This window comes from Pristis pectinata, chromosome 1, assembly GCF_009764475.1.
Source record: "Pristis pectinata isolate sPriPec2 chromosome 1, sPriPec2.1.pri, whole genome shotgun sequence".
Classification (NCBI taxonomy): Eukaryota; Metazoa; Chordata; class Chondrichthyes; order Rhinopristiformes; family Pristidae; genus Pristis; species Pristis pectinata.
Window position 1 is genome coordinate 72,203,121 of NC_067405.1, and position 12,788 is coordinate 72,215,908.

At 43.7% G+C, this 12,788-nt stretch overlaps 1 protein-coding gene across 5 annotated transcripts in view; it reads left to right on the forward strand.

Annotated features, from left to right (window-relative positions):
• The first annotated feature begins 314 nt into the window (after nucleotides 1-314).
• Nucleotides 315-12,788, forward strand: part of plekhm3 (pleckstrin homology domain containing, family M, member 3) — a 111,047-nt gene continuing 98,573 nt past the window's right edge. For 2 of the 5 annotated variants that reach the window (XM_052028799.1, XM_052028811.1), the window contains exons 1-2: nucleotides 770-861; nucleotides 8,695-8,805. The gene's annotated coding sequence lies outside the window, so the exon portion shown is untranslated. Of the gene's footprint in view, nucleotides 568-726; nucleotides 927-8,694; nucleotides 8,806-12,788 lie in introns of those variants that run through there. The other 3 variants (XM_052028805.1, XM_052028803.1, XM_052028804.1) reach the window with 3 other exon arrangements.

The window sequence follows — 12,788 nt, forward strand, 5'->3', positions numbered from 1 at the left end:
AACTCTTTTAGATTTTCAGGCATATCAGTCATGGTCTTTATTCTTTCCTCCACTTGCTTCAACCTTCAAACCAATGTTGCAAAAATATACATTCCTTTCCTTCAACTTCTTCTTGAGCCTGTGTAATCTCCTGGACACTTCCTCCAAAGTTATAAGATCTTCTTCTATGTTTATGGCAATCGACTGATCATCTTGACCTCACAGTGATCCAAAACATGTTATCCATCATGACCTGGAAAATCCTGAGCAATGACTTGACTCCAGAGAGTATTCCTGTGAATGAATAGAGCTCTTTGTGCATATTGCTGGTCAGTACTAGATAGTGATTCTTCCCGAGGTTAAAGTCAGGTGACCCACACCATCTGGTGTCACTTTCAAAAGAAAGCCTTTTAGTTGAGGTATCAGAGGACTTGTGGAGAAATTCATGAGGATCTTCAAGGGGGAAATATGAAAGCAAAAAACAAACTGCTGAAGGAACTCGGGGGGTCAGGCAGGATCTGTGGCGGCAAATGGATGTTCGACGTTTGGGGTTGACACCCTGCACCAGGACTTACGAAAACATGAAAGGTTCTTTCAAGTATCTCATTTTCAAGCGGAAATGGTTTATTCCATGTTAGTTCTCTGCTTTAGTCTGAGGGAATGAGCAGAATTTTCCTAATTACAACAGTAACATTAATAGGTTGCACAAGGAACATCCTTTTACAAAGTAAATCCTCTTGCTCAGGCGGACCTTTTGTCGGGCGCGCTATTAGTCCAGCCTGAGCTGGGAGGAGGATTTGCGGTGTGGCGCTCGGGCCGTGGGGAGTGTGTAACCGTGATTTGGGCAGTGGCGGAGGCGGCTGTTGAGTCAGAGCCGGCGGGGTAAGAACTGATCCTGGATCAGTTGCGGGGAAGGAGGCGGCGTGAGCGGCGGGGCTTTGATGCCGGTTTGTTTACAATTTATCCCTTCTTCCACACTGATGGCCGCCTTCAGGCCACCCTCCCCCACCTCTGAGTACCTACAGCCCGTCTCACCCCGCCTCACTCCTCAACCTCCCCTCCCCTCCCCTCGACTACCCTCTCCTCAGCTCCCGTCCCGTCATCTGCCCCCCCAGAGCATCCTCAGCCCGCCCACCTCCTAGTCTATCCCCTTTCCCCCTGGTCTACCCCTTGCCCCAGAGCATCGATAGCTGCACCCCCTTTCCCTACTCCTTCCCCCTCGTCTAACCCCGAGTATCCACAGCCCGCCTTCCCCTCCCCACTCCTCAACTGCTCCCCCTCCACTTGTCGAACCCCATCCCAGAGCATCCGCAGTCTGCCCTGCTCTCAACCCCCACAGTGCATCCACATCCCTTCCACCCCCTCATCCCCTCCTTCCACCCCCCCCCCCCTCCCCTCCCCTCCCTCCCCTCCCGAACCTCCCCCGAACCTCCCCAACTCCTCAACTGGTGCTCCCATCCCCTCATCAACCCCCCTGGAACATCCACAGTCAGTCGCTCCCCACCCCCCCCCCCGACGTTATAAAGGGATATAGCAGGGAAACAGGCCCTTCAGCCCATCTAGTCTATGCTAACTATCAAGACTTTAATTACAATTATTCTATTATAACCCATTTTCCCACATACCCACCAACTATATCCCCCGCTGATTTCCCACCTCCCCATTTCATTGCCTGTGATGCCTCAGAAAATCTCAACTGACAACCCATCTTGCTCTCCAATTCCACTCCCCCCCCCCATATTTCCTCTCATCCCACAACTTTGCTGACCCCAGAGCCTATTTCCATTTCTATCTAGAACCCTTCCCACCCACCCATTTCCACCTGCTGTTTACGCTCAGAAGGGGGGAAGGGATATTTTAATTGGAATGAAGTGAAGTGGAGACCAAGTATCATATGTGCTTCACATTATATTCAGTCAGCCCTTCTAAATTTTCTTGTCACATGTGAACCACATGAAAAGTATATTAGGGTGAGCTGCAGGGCCCAATGAATCCGCACTCTGACAAGGCTGTGCTTTCCGCAGAGGAAGAGTTTTGACAACCACCTTGATTTGTGTTTGATTGTGGCATGTTAATCATTCTATTTTCAGAGTTCTTTAAGCTTCTTTTGGCTCTAGAAATAAAATGCATGTATATGTTATAGCAATACACATGTCAGAGAATCGTCTACCTTCATTTATGAATAAGCTGGGTTCTGCTAGTGGGCTACACATTCTATTGCACTGCTACCTGAAATGTACAGTTATTAGCATGTAAACTGCAATTATTTTTGTTTTCACAGGTAGCTTCATTGGTACTAAATCCTGGCTCTTTCTAACTATTTTTTTTACATTCTTGGAAGACGTAGAAAAGGAAAGGATTTTATGTCTTTTGCAGAACATTTGGAGAAAGTGATGCAATTGATAGAGCTGCTGCCTCACAGTTCCAGCATCCCTGGTTCAATCCCAACCTGCAGTGTTGTCTGTGTGGAGTTTGCACGTTCTCTCTGTGACCATGTGGTTTTCCTCTGGGTGCTCTGGTTTCCTCCTACATCCAAAAGACATGCGGGCTGGTGTAGGTTAATTGGCCACAGCATATTGTCTTTAGTGTGTAGGTAAGTGATAGAATCAATGGGGAGATGTGGGAAGAATAAAGTGGGTTGTAATAGGATTTGTAAACAGAGACTTGATGGTCAGCAAGGATTAGGTGGGCCGAAGGGCTTGTTTTCATGCTGTATCCCTTTATAACTTTACGGCTCTTAAAATGTCAGCCAGTTTACTAATTGAGCAGAACAACTGCCAATTAAAAATAACTAGGGGAGCTTCTGCACTCACCCACGAAGGCTTGGTTTAACGTCGACCAAACAGAGTGTCTCTGGCAGTGCGGTGCTTCCTTGGTACTGTGCAGGATATGCGAGGCTCCATTATGTGCTTCTGTCTGGGAGCAAAAATTGAACCTGCGACCTTGAGTTTGTTAGATGACAAGGCTACTAGTTCTGCAGTGTCTGACCCAGATAGCAATGATGCTATTAAAGGCCGTTGAAACGATCTTAAGATAGATGGAGTGGGAATGGGTGCATAGCAGAGCTTAAAATAGAGTATAGAAATGGACTGTTAGGTTTGTGCTATGGGTGTACTTTTGTTTATGATACATTATGTCATGATATAATTTACAAACTAATAATTGTTAAAGCAAGTCAAAATACGAGGCATTTAGTTTTGTCAAGGTAGAAAGGATTGAGAAATAGATGACTAATCAGTTTGTTCCAGGAAGCAGGGTCCTTTGGACAGATGGAGCCAAGTCAACAGTCTCTTCTCTGATTGCCACTGCTGTCTCATGAGGGAGCTTCACTGAGCCTCTGCTGTGAGAAGTGTAGTTGAGCATTTCAAATGTCATTAAAATTGCAGCAGGCTTGTTGCACTCAAAATGTCCTTCCCAATTCCTGATATCTTGTGTGCTGTGGCTGATGTATTTGAATATTTCGAGACTGCAGAGAGATGCAATAGAATGGGTAGTTTTAATTATCAGGATAAATTTGCATTCTTAATTACCTTATGCACAACCATGAAAGAAATATCTTTGTGAGTATTGCTGTTTCCTGACTCTAATGAACAGTGCATTCTTACTGACCAGTGCTTAGAGTTCAAGAGCTCGTAATGATGTTCTCAAAGTCTGAGGTTGAATATCATTGATCTCCATGTGTTAGGGATACCTGTGATGAATTTGTGCAGAGTTGTTGATTAAGCTCTTTTTATTAAATACTTAAGAGCTGGAGAGCTGTTCTGGGATCTCAGTAATTTAGTGATGGTGAGTGGTTGTTCCATTTCAACTGCAAACAGCCCCTAGCAGAATTTTTACCAAGAGACAGACATTTATATGCCACTTTCAATTGCCTTGGGATGACCCAAAATGCATTACAGGCACTGACAAACTTATTGAAGTGTAGTCACTTGTAATGTAGGAAGCATGGTGCTCCCACAGATATGATGATGAACAGATGGCTCTTTCCAATAGTGCTGGTTCAGACAGAAATGTTAACCAGGATACTGGGGAAAACCAACCCACTCCCCTTCAGTTGTTCATTGCTAGCTGAGATGGCACACTGGGAGACACTGGTACAAATGATCAAGAATGACATCCGAAGCAGCCACTCTTCCTTCGCTCTGTTAGGATGGATATTATCAGGACCCAGAGCCCCCTCTGCCTTTAGACCAGGCACTAAATGCAAGGCTGCTTTAGGTGTTAAGATGATGGACACTGAGCCAAAAAAGTGGGAACATAGGGAAATGTACTGAGGGGGGATCTTGGTGGAGGACACAGAAATGGGAACAGTTTTGGATAAAGAATGAGTGTGTGGGGGGGCCAAGCAGTTACAGAGTCATGGAGAGATAGAGGACAGAAGCAAACTCTTTGGCCCACCAAGCCCATGCCTACTGTCACAGTAACCCTACAGTAATCCCATCAGAATCTACCACTCACCTACAGACAAGGGGTGATTTACAACCGGCACGTCTTTGGGACGTGGGAGGAAACCGGGGCACCCAGAGGAAACCTGAGCGGTACTGGGAAGAATGTGCAAACTCCACACTGACAGCACCCAAGCTCAGGATTGAACCAGGTTGCTGGAGCTGTGAAGCAGCAGCTCTGCTATCTGGGCCACCATGCTGCCCAGTTGAAGGTATGGCCTATCGTGGTGATGGAGTAGAATATACAGAGAATTAGAATCAGTGGGATAGATTGTACAGAGAGGGTTGCAGTACTTGGGTGGTTGTGGAGCAGATTAAGGCCATGAATAAACCCTAAGCACTTGGATACCAATCTTAAAAGCTTCAGCATACCAGGACTGATTCCATGTAGGTCAGTGAGGAGAGGTGAATGGCAAGCAGGAAGTGGCATAGGGTACAATGAAAGCTGGACACTGTTGGGAATTCATGACCAACCATACAATCGAGTTACTGAGTGCTGGACTGACAAAGGCATGGATGAAATCTTGACAATTACAAGGGGACTGGAGGTAGGCAATTTTTGTGAGGATTTGGGGTCAGAATTGTTTTGAACATGATGGTCCTCTTGGTCCAGAGATAGTGACCCATGTAGAGGATTGGCATGTGAGTCTAGGGTTGCTAGTGGTCCCATGGTGAAGGGGGTGCCCCTTATTTAAAAGGGGAATTGTCTATACCAAATAAGATTGATATGGGACACCTTATTTCTCTTAACCCACAAAGATTGAGTATGGGCCAGGAAATACCCAATGGCCTATTGTCAGTGGAGTGCACCTCTGACTCTTGGTTGATTGCCAAAGTAATTCAAACTTGTCCCATTTGGAGCAATCTCCCAGTGATACTTAAGGAACCTGCAAAGGTGAATCCTTCACTAGACATGAGCCCTACCCATGACAACATTGTAACCGCTGCAACACCCAGCAGTCAATTATCATTTGACAGCTGGCTAGATATAGGGCAAAGATAACATAGTCCAGGATTTTGCAGTAAGTCCGAACACAGCAGGCTTATCATAGGTCTCTGGGTTTCTTGAAATTTGCTCCCACGTTGCAGTGATCCTCCCAGTGAGAGTACTTCTTGCAGCAGTTGGAATCCTTCATGGCAAAGTCCAACAAACCTTGCCTACCGCCTCTCCCTTATTTGTGAAGTACAAGGTTGAGAATCTTTTATGAGACTGGTGCTTCTGCTGAGACCCAGGAATTTGTGGGGAGATGGAATAGATGCAGGAGGATGGTGCCAGATCATGTGGAAGTTCTGCTGAATTTAACAGCAGGGCCTTATTACATTGCAATACAAGTGGAGGCCATTTGCCTTCTCACAACTGCATCACCATTCAATAAGATCAATGCTGATCTTTTACCTTAGTGGTATTTAACCCCATATCCATTGATTCCTTTAATATTTAAAAATCAATCAATCTCAGTGACTGAGCCTCCCCAGCCCTCGTAGTTCATGAATTCCAACGATTCCCTACCCTCTGTCTGAACCATTTTCTTCTCGTTTCTGTCCTGAATGGCTCACTTTTTGAGACACATGAATGCCTGGTTCTGGACAGCCTAGCCAGAGGAAACATCAGCTCTGCATCTACTCTGTCAAGTCCCGTAATAATGTTCATTGAGATTGCTTCTCGTTCTTCTAAACTTGAAAGGGTTCAGTACACTCTCAAGTGTATCCCTCCTGTCCACAATATTGCAGATGTGGTCTCTGTATGATTGGAGCAAGAAGTCTCCGTTCATGCAGTAAAGACCAACGTTACCTTTTTACCTTCGCTAATGCTTGCTGAACCTGCATATTAACTTTCATTGATTTTTCTTTTTTCTTTTCAATCTTTTTATTAGTTTCCACATTAATATAGAACATCGATGTTTGTACATGTAATACAAAGAGATCAAGAGAACAACCATGGCATAGATAATCATAAAGAGTAATAAAATATAAAAAAAATCTTTAGATCTCATGATCTCTTAGTAGATGAGTATAATATAAAAGAAAGGAAAGAAGATTTATTGTGTATAGAAAAGAAAAAAAATCCCCAAATCAATAAAAAATTGTAAATAATATAACAAACCAAACTAAAAAGAAAATTTCAAAAAAAAGACAAAAAAAGAAAAAAAAAAACTGGACTGAAGTTTCTCAGAAAGAACAGAGCAATATTATGTCGTCAACTCCGTTCTTCTGAATTGAAAAGTTATTGAAAGGGGATCTATATCATGTGAAAGTATTGAATAAATGGACTCCAAATATCTTCAAATTTAAGCGAAGGATCAACAGCACCACTCCTAATTTTTTCCAAGTTTAAACATGATGTAGTTTGAGAGAACCATTGGAAAGTAGTAGGGGGTATTGGATCCTTCCATTTATGCAAAATGCATTGTTTGGCCATTAATGTGACAAAGGCAATCATATGGTAAGCAGAAGCAGATAAGTTGCCAGACTCTATCCTTGGTAATCCAAAGATTGCAGTGATAGGGTGAGGTTGTAAATCAATATTCAATACAGTTGAAAAAATGTTAAAAATGTCTTTCCAATATTTTTCGAAAAGAGGACAGGACCAAAACATATGTGTCAGAGAAGCCACATTCGATTTACATCTGTCACATATAGGATTTATATGGTGATTAAAAACAGGCTAACTTGTCTTTTGACATAATTGATATGTGTACAACAACACTTCACCCTCTACTTGCACTCCTCCGGACAGATCACCATCCTCACTTAGATGGCACCAACTTGGTCTCTGCCCCATCACAGACATTCTCTTTGTTCTCTCCACTCTTCTCTCTCTGCAACTTAAAAAGCACTTGTTTTCTCACCTTTTTCCACTTTTGATGAAAGGTCATCAATCTGAAACTAACTTTGTTCCTCTCTCTCCACAGATGCAGCCTGACCTGCTGACTATCTCTAATATTTTCTGTTTTTATTTCGGATTTCCAGTATTTGCGATGCTTTGCTTTTCAATTTCTATGCTGAACTATTAGTTCTTCCTTTCTCTAACTTTCTAAATTTCCCCTTGCCAGAATCTGCCCCAGCACCCCCAATTATTTAGGTTAAAACCTTAACTTCAACCCTAGTCATGCAATTTGTTAGGACACTGGTTCCAGCCTTTCGTAATGGAGCATAACTGGTGTTATAGTATATGGGGAAAAAGGCTATTCGGTCTACACCAACCAGTGAACATCCATCCACATTGGTGTCAGTCTGCTATGAGTTGAAACCATTTTCCCCACACCAATCTCTGAGCCAGCCATTGACTTTATTTACTCCATGCCAATTCCTGTGCAACACAGGGCATTTCTTTATCTTCTGGCAGTCAGATACGAAAACCAGCAACAGAGAAGCTAGGCTGTTAGGATCATACTTGGAGAAAGGTAGGGTAGAGATGGGGTGGTCCCTGGTGGGGGTCAGGTGAGGGGTAGCCTAAGGCTGCAGAGGTAGGGAGCACTCCTTTTATCCCTGGCTGATATGCAGTGCTATAAGAAGCACCTGTAGTGACCATTTCCTTCAAATCAATTGGATTCCTAATCTACCCAGCATCAATAAAATTGAAATCTGGCTCTTGGTTGCATTGTTGGATCTCAGTTCAGTATTAGTACTCCGGTGTCACCCCTCCACATGAGACAGTGGGAGTCCTAAAATACAAACTGGCTTGGGAAAAAAAAAGTTGTTTGGGATTGCACCCCTATCATTATTTTCATTTTTAACAGTCACCACTCCTGTTCCCAATGCTCTACCCCCAACTCGCTGGAGCAACAACCTGCTGGAAGAACGCAGTAGGTCAAGCAGCGTCTGTGGGAGGGAAGGAATAATCAACGTTTCAGGTTGAAACCATGCATCAGAACTGAGGGTTTACAATATAATTGCTTGCCAAGCATTCTCTTTGCAGTAAAGGTTTGTTCCTCTTCCTTCACATGAATGGTGATGATCTTTTGCCAATAAACACCTTTAGTTTAATAGTCTGTAAGAGGTTTGCATGGTATTTTATTTCTAAACCTGCACCAGTTTCCCTTCTTCCTCTCTCTACTACTGTCATTTATGCACAGTTGCAGTACTTGATTGGTTTAGGATTACGTAATGCCTGTTAAATATTGATGCCCCAGGATTTACAAGGGCAAGCTTTTTCTCTGCAACATGCTTCTGAAATGGTGATAAAGCTTGATCACTGCTGCGCTCTGAAATCAATGAGGTCACCTCTCTCGGGTCCAAAGGATGATTATTTTTATTTCTCTCTACTCAGACATACAGAGCTTGCTACTGGATCTGTGCAGCAGAGCTGAACACAACTGGGCCAGGATGTTGGAAGAGAATTCCTAGTCCTTGGAGTGCAGCTGCCTGTCTCAACGGAAAGGTACCTGTGTGCAATGAAAGTAAAGCTCAGGGGATATATGGTGGCAATGCTGAGCTTGCAAGACTAAGGGAATGAATGAAATCATTGGGCATTAGATGTGTATCATCTGGGGGGTGGGGGGGGGGGCACAGGTGCAGAAGGCTATCAACATTAGAACAAGCTGAATTGCAGAGGGTGTTCACCTACATGAGGTGAAGTTGCTTTACTTGTGCACCCGATGGTCAGGATATTATTTATAAACTGTCAGCTGTGCTCAATGGCTAATTCAGAAGGTAAGCAGTTTGTCTCATCCCAAAGGTATGAATGACATAATCTAGTCCGACACACCCAGTGCAATACTGAGGGAGTGCTGCACCATTAAAGGTGCCATCTTTAATTATGTTCAAGCATCCTTTGAATAAGGCTGACAATGCATAATTTTGAATAAGAGTAGGATAAACCACTGTGGTATCTTCATCAATATTCATCCCTGAGATGACAACAAACAACAGATTATTTAGTCATTACCTCATTGCTTTTTCTTTCCAGAGCTTGCTGTGCACAACTTGGTGTATTTCCAACATTATAATTGGGGTAATGTGTGTTGGGATGTCCTTTAGAAATATAGGGCAGCAAGTTTGTTCAGGGTCATTTGTACCAATCTGTGCCCACCATAATATATCAACCTTCTGTTATAGTTAAGGGGGATAAAGACTAGGCCAATTCAAGGTAGAATGATGTTTTTAATTTCAGATATAAACTTTTTTATAAAAAATATATATGAGAAATATAAAATTGTACTTGGCTTTCTTTACATTCATAGTGTCATCAAATCTATACACTCATATTGTTGTCAAGTCAATACATTCATAATGTCAAGTTTATACATTCAATGTACAAAGGACCAATGCCACTCAAGTGACCTCTTTGAGCAATATACAGGCTGTCCCCTGATTAAGAACACCTTGCTTACGGACACCCCTACATAAGAACAAGCTCCCATAATATTATTAAATTAAGAAGTCTGACATACTTGCATACAGTCATACCTACGAATGGCAAACTAGTTCTCTCTTGCGCTCTCTCCCCTTTTAGTAATTGTTCTTATCAGTTGTATGTACTTTTGATGCTATTTATTACAATATTGTGGAGGTATGGAAGTAATTTTTTCTATTTTCCAACTTATAGACACACCTGTAAAAACGGATCCCATTCATTACCTGGGGATGGCCTCTACCCTATAAGTGTTTGTGGGTTGTTACATAGGACCCAGACCCTTGGTGTTTAGTGGCAGCAGGACCTTAGATGGCTGTCCTTCCCCACAAACCCTTTATGTTGGCTGCACCAAGCTTCAGTGCATCCCTCAGTATGTACTCCTGTAGCCTGGAATGAAACTTCTGGAAGACCACAAGTTTCATTCAGACCAAAATTAGGTTTTCACTGAGTTGATGATCTGTCCCCATATCCCTGTGCTTAGCCGATTCTGGATTTGCAGGACCCAAAAAAACTGACTCTCCAACCAGAGGCATTTTAAAGCCATTAGTATTGCTATAAATATTTTTTTTTAAATTATCAAATTTTAAAAATTGACTGGAACCAAATTAAAATGCATGAATTTTATAAATCAAATTAAGTTAAATAACTTGACACCTTTTCCTCCTCATCTTTAGGTCAGGAAACTGCATTTAGATGGACGGAAGTCTATAACAGCTATGGCTAGTGTAGAATTGTAGAGGCTGATTCCCCAGTGTTATGCTGGGGGAATCCCAACATGTTTGTCCCATGTCACGTGGAATCCAGTGATGGAGTGAAGGGACAGATGCATTTAACTTTTCCCAGACTTATTGCAGCTTTGTTTAAGTCTGGAACATGTTTACCCATGAGTGTCTGATGCCCTGAGCTGCCTTTGAACAGTTTTTAAATATTGCAAATTATTAGAGACATTTAAAAAAAAAGTTCCACAGCCCTTTGACAATGGTGAAGATCAGCTTTTCTGTAAGGTTAGAGTGCATGGGCACAGTGGGCAAGTTTGGGCACTGGTCCAGATCCTCAATAGTCTGGTGCAATGGGATTTCACCCCTGCACCAATATCAATGTGTGGTTTGGTTCAGATTTTGTTTGAATCATAGAAAGTACAACACAATACAGGCCCTTTGGCCCACAATGTTGTGCCGACCTTTAAACCTCACCTAAAAACTATCTAACCCCTTCCCCCCACATATCCCTCCATTTTAAATTCCTCCATATGCTTATCTAGCAATCTCTTGAATTTGACCAATGTACCTGCCTCCACCACTGCCCCAGCAGTGCATTCCATACCCCAACCCACCCTCTGGGTAAAAAACCTTTCTCTGATATCCCTTGAACTCCACCCCCCCCCCCCCCCATTACTTTAAAGCCATGCCCTCTTGTATTGAGCATTGGTGCCCTGCGAAAGAGGCACTGACTGTCTACTCTCTCTATTCCTCTTAATATTTTGTATACATCTATCATGTCTCCTCTCATCCTCCTCCTCTCCAAAGAGCCCTAGCTCCCTTAGTCTCTCCTCATAATGCATACTCTCTAAACCAGGCAGCATCCTGGTATATCTCCTCTGCACCCTTTCCAACGCTTCCACGTCCTTCCTATAATGAGGTGACCAGAACTGGACACAGTACTCTTAAGTGTGGCCTAACCAGAGTTTTGTAGAGTTGCATCATTACCTCGCGGCTCTTAAACTCGATCCCACAACTTATGAATGCTAACATCCCATAAGCTTTCTTAACTACCCTATCCACCTGTGAGGCAACTTTCAGGGATCTGTGGATATGAACCCCCAGATCCCTCTGCTCCTCCACACTACCCAGAATCCTGCCATTAACTTTGTACTCCGCCTTGGAGTTTGTCCTTCCAAAGTGTACCACCTCACACTGCTCCGGATTGAACTCCACCTGCCATCTCTCAGTCCAGCTCTGCATCCTATCAATGTCGCTCTGCAATCTTCGACAGTCCTCCACACTATCCACAACACCACCGACCTTTCTGTCATCTGCAAACTTGCCAACCCACCCTTCTACCCCCTCATCCAGGTCATTAATAAAAAATCACAAAAAGTAGAGGTCCCAGAACTGATCCTTGTGGGACACCACTAGTCACAGCCCTCCAATCTGGATGCACTCCCTCCACCACAACCCTGTGCTTTCTACAGGCAAGCCAATTCTGAATCCACACGGCCAAGCCTCCCTGGATCCCATGCCCTCTGACCTTCTGAAGAAGCCTACCATGTGGAACCTTGTCAAATGCCTTACTAAAATCCATGTAGACCACATCTACTGCACTACCCTCATCAATCTTCCTGGTCACCTCTTTAAGAACCCTATCAGCTTGTGAGACATGATCTGCCCTTCAAAAAGCCATGCTGGCTGTCCCTGATCAGACCATGATTCTCTAAATGCCCATAGATCCTATCTCTAAGAATCTTTTCCAACAGTTTGCCGCACCACAGACATAAGGCTCACTGGTCTATAATTCTTTAACCTATCCCTACTTCCTTTGTGGAATAAGGGGACAACATTTGCCAATCCTCTGGTACCACTCCCCGTGGATAACGAGGACTCAAAGATCACTAGCCAACGGTTCAGCAATCTCCTCCCTCGCCTAGCGAAGCAGCCTGGGGAATATTCCGTCAGGCCCTGGGGACTTATCTGTCCTAATACTTTCTAACAGCTCCAACACACCTTCCCTCTTGATATCTACATGCTCCAGAACATTAACCTTTCCAACACTGTCCTCAGCGTCATCAAGGCCCCTCTCCTTGGTGAATACTGAAGAGAAGTATTCATTAAGGACCTCACCCACTTCCACAGCTTCCAGGCACAATCTTCCCACCTTTGTCTCTAATCGGTCCTACCTTCACTCTCGTCATCCTTCTGCGCTTCACATAAGTGAAAAAAGCCTTGGGATTCTCCTTAACCCTACTCGCCAAGGCCTTTTCATGTCCCCTTCTTGCTCTCCTCAGCCCCTTC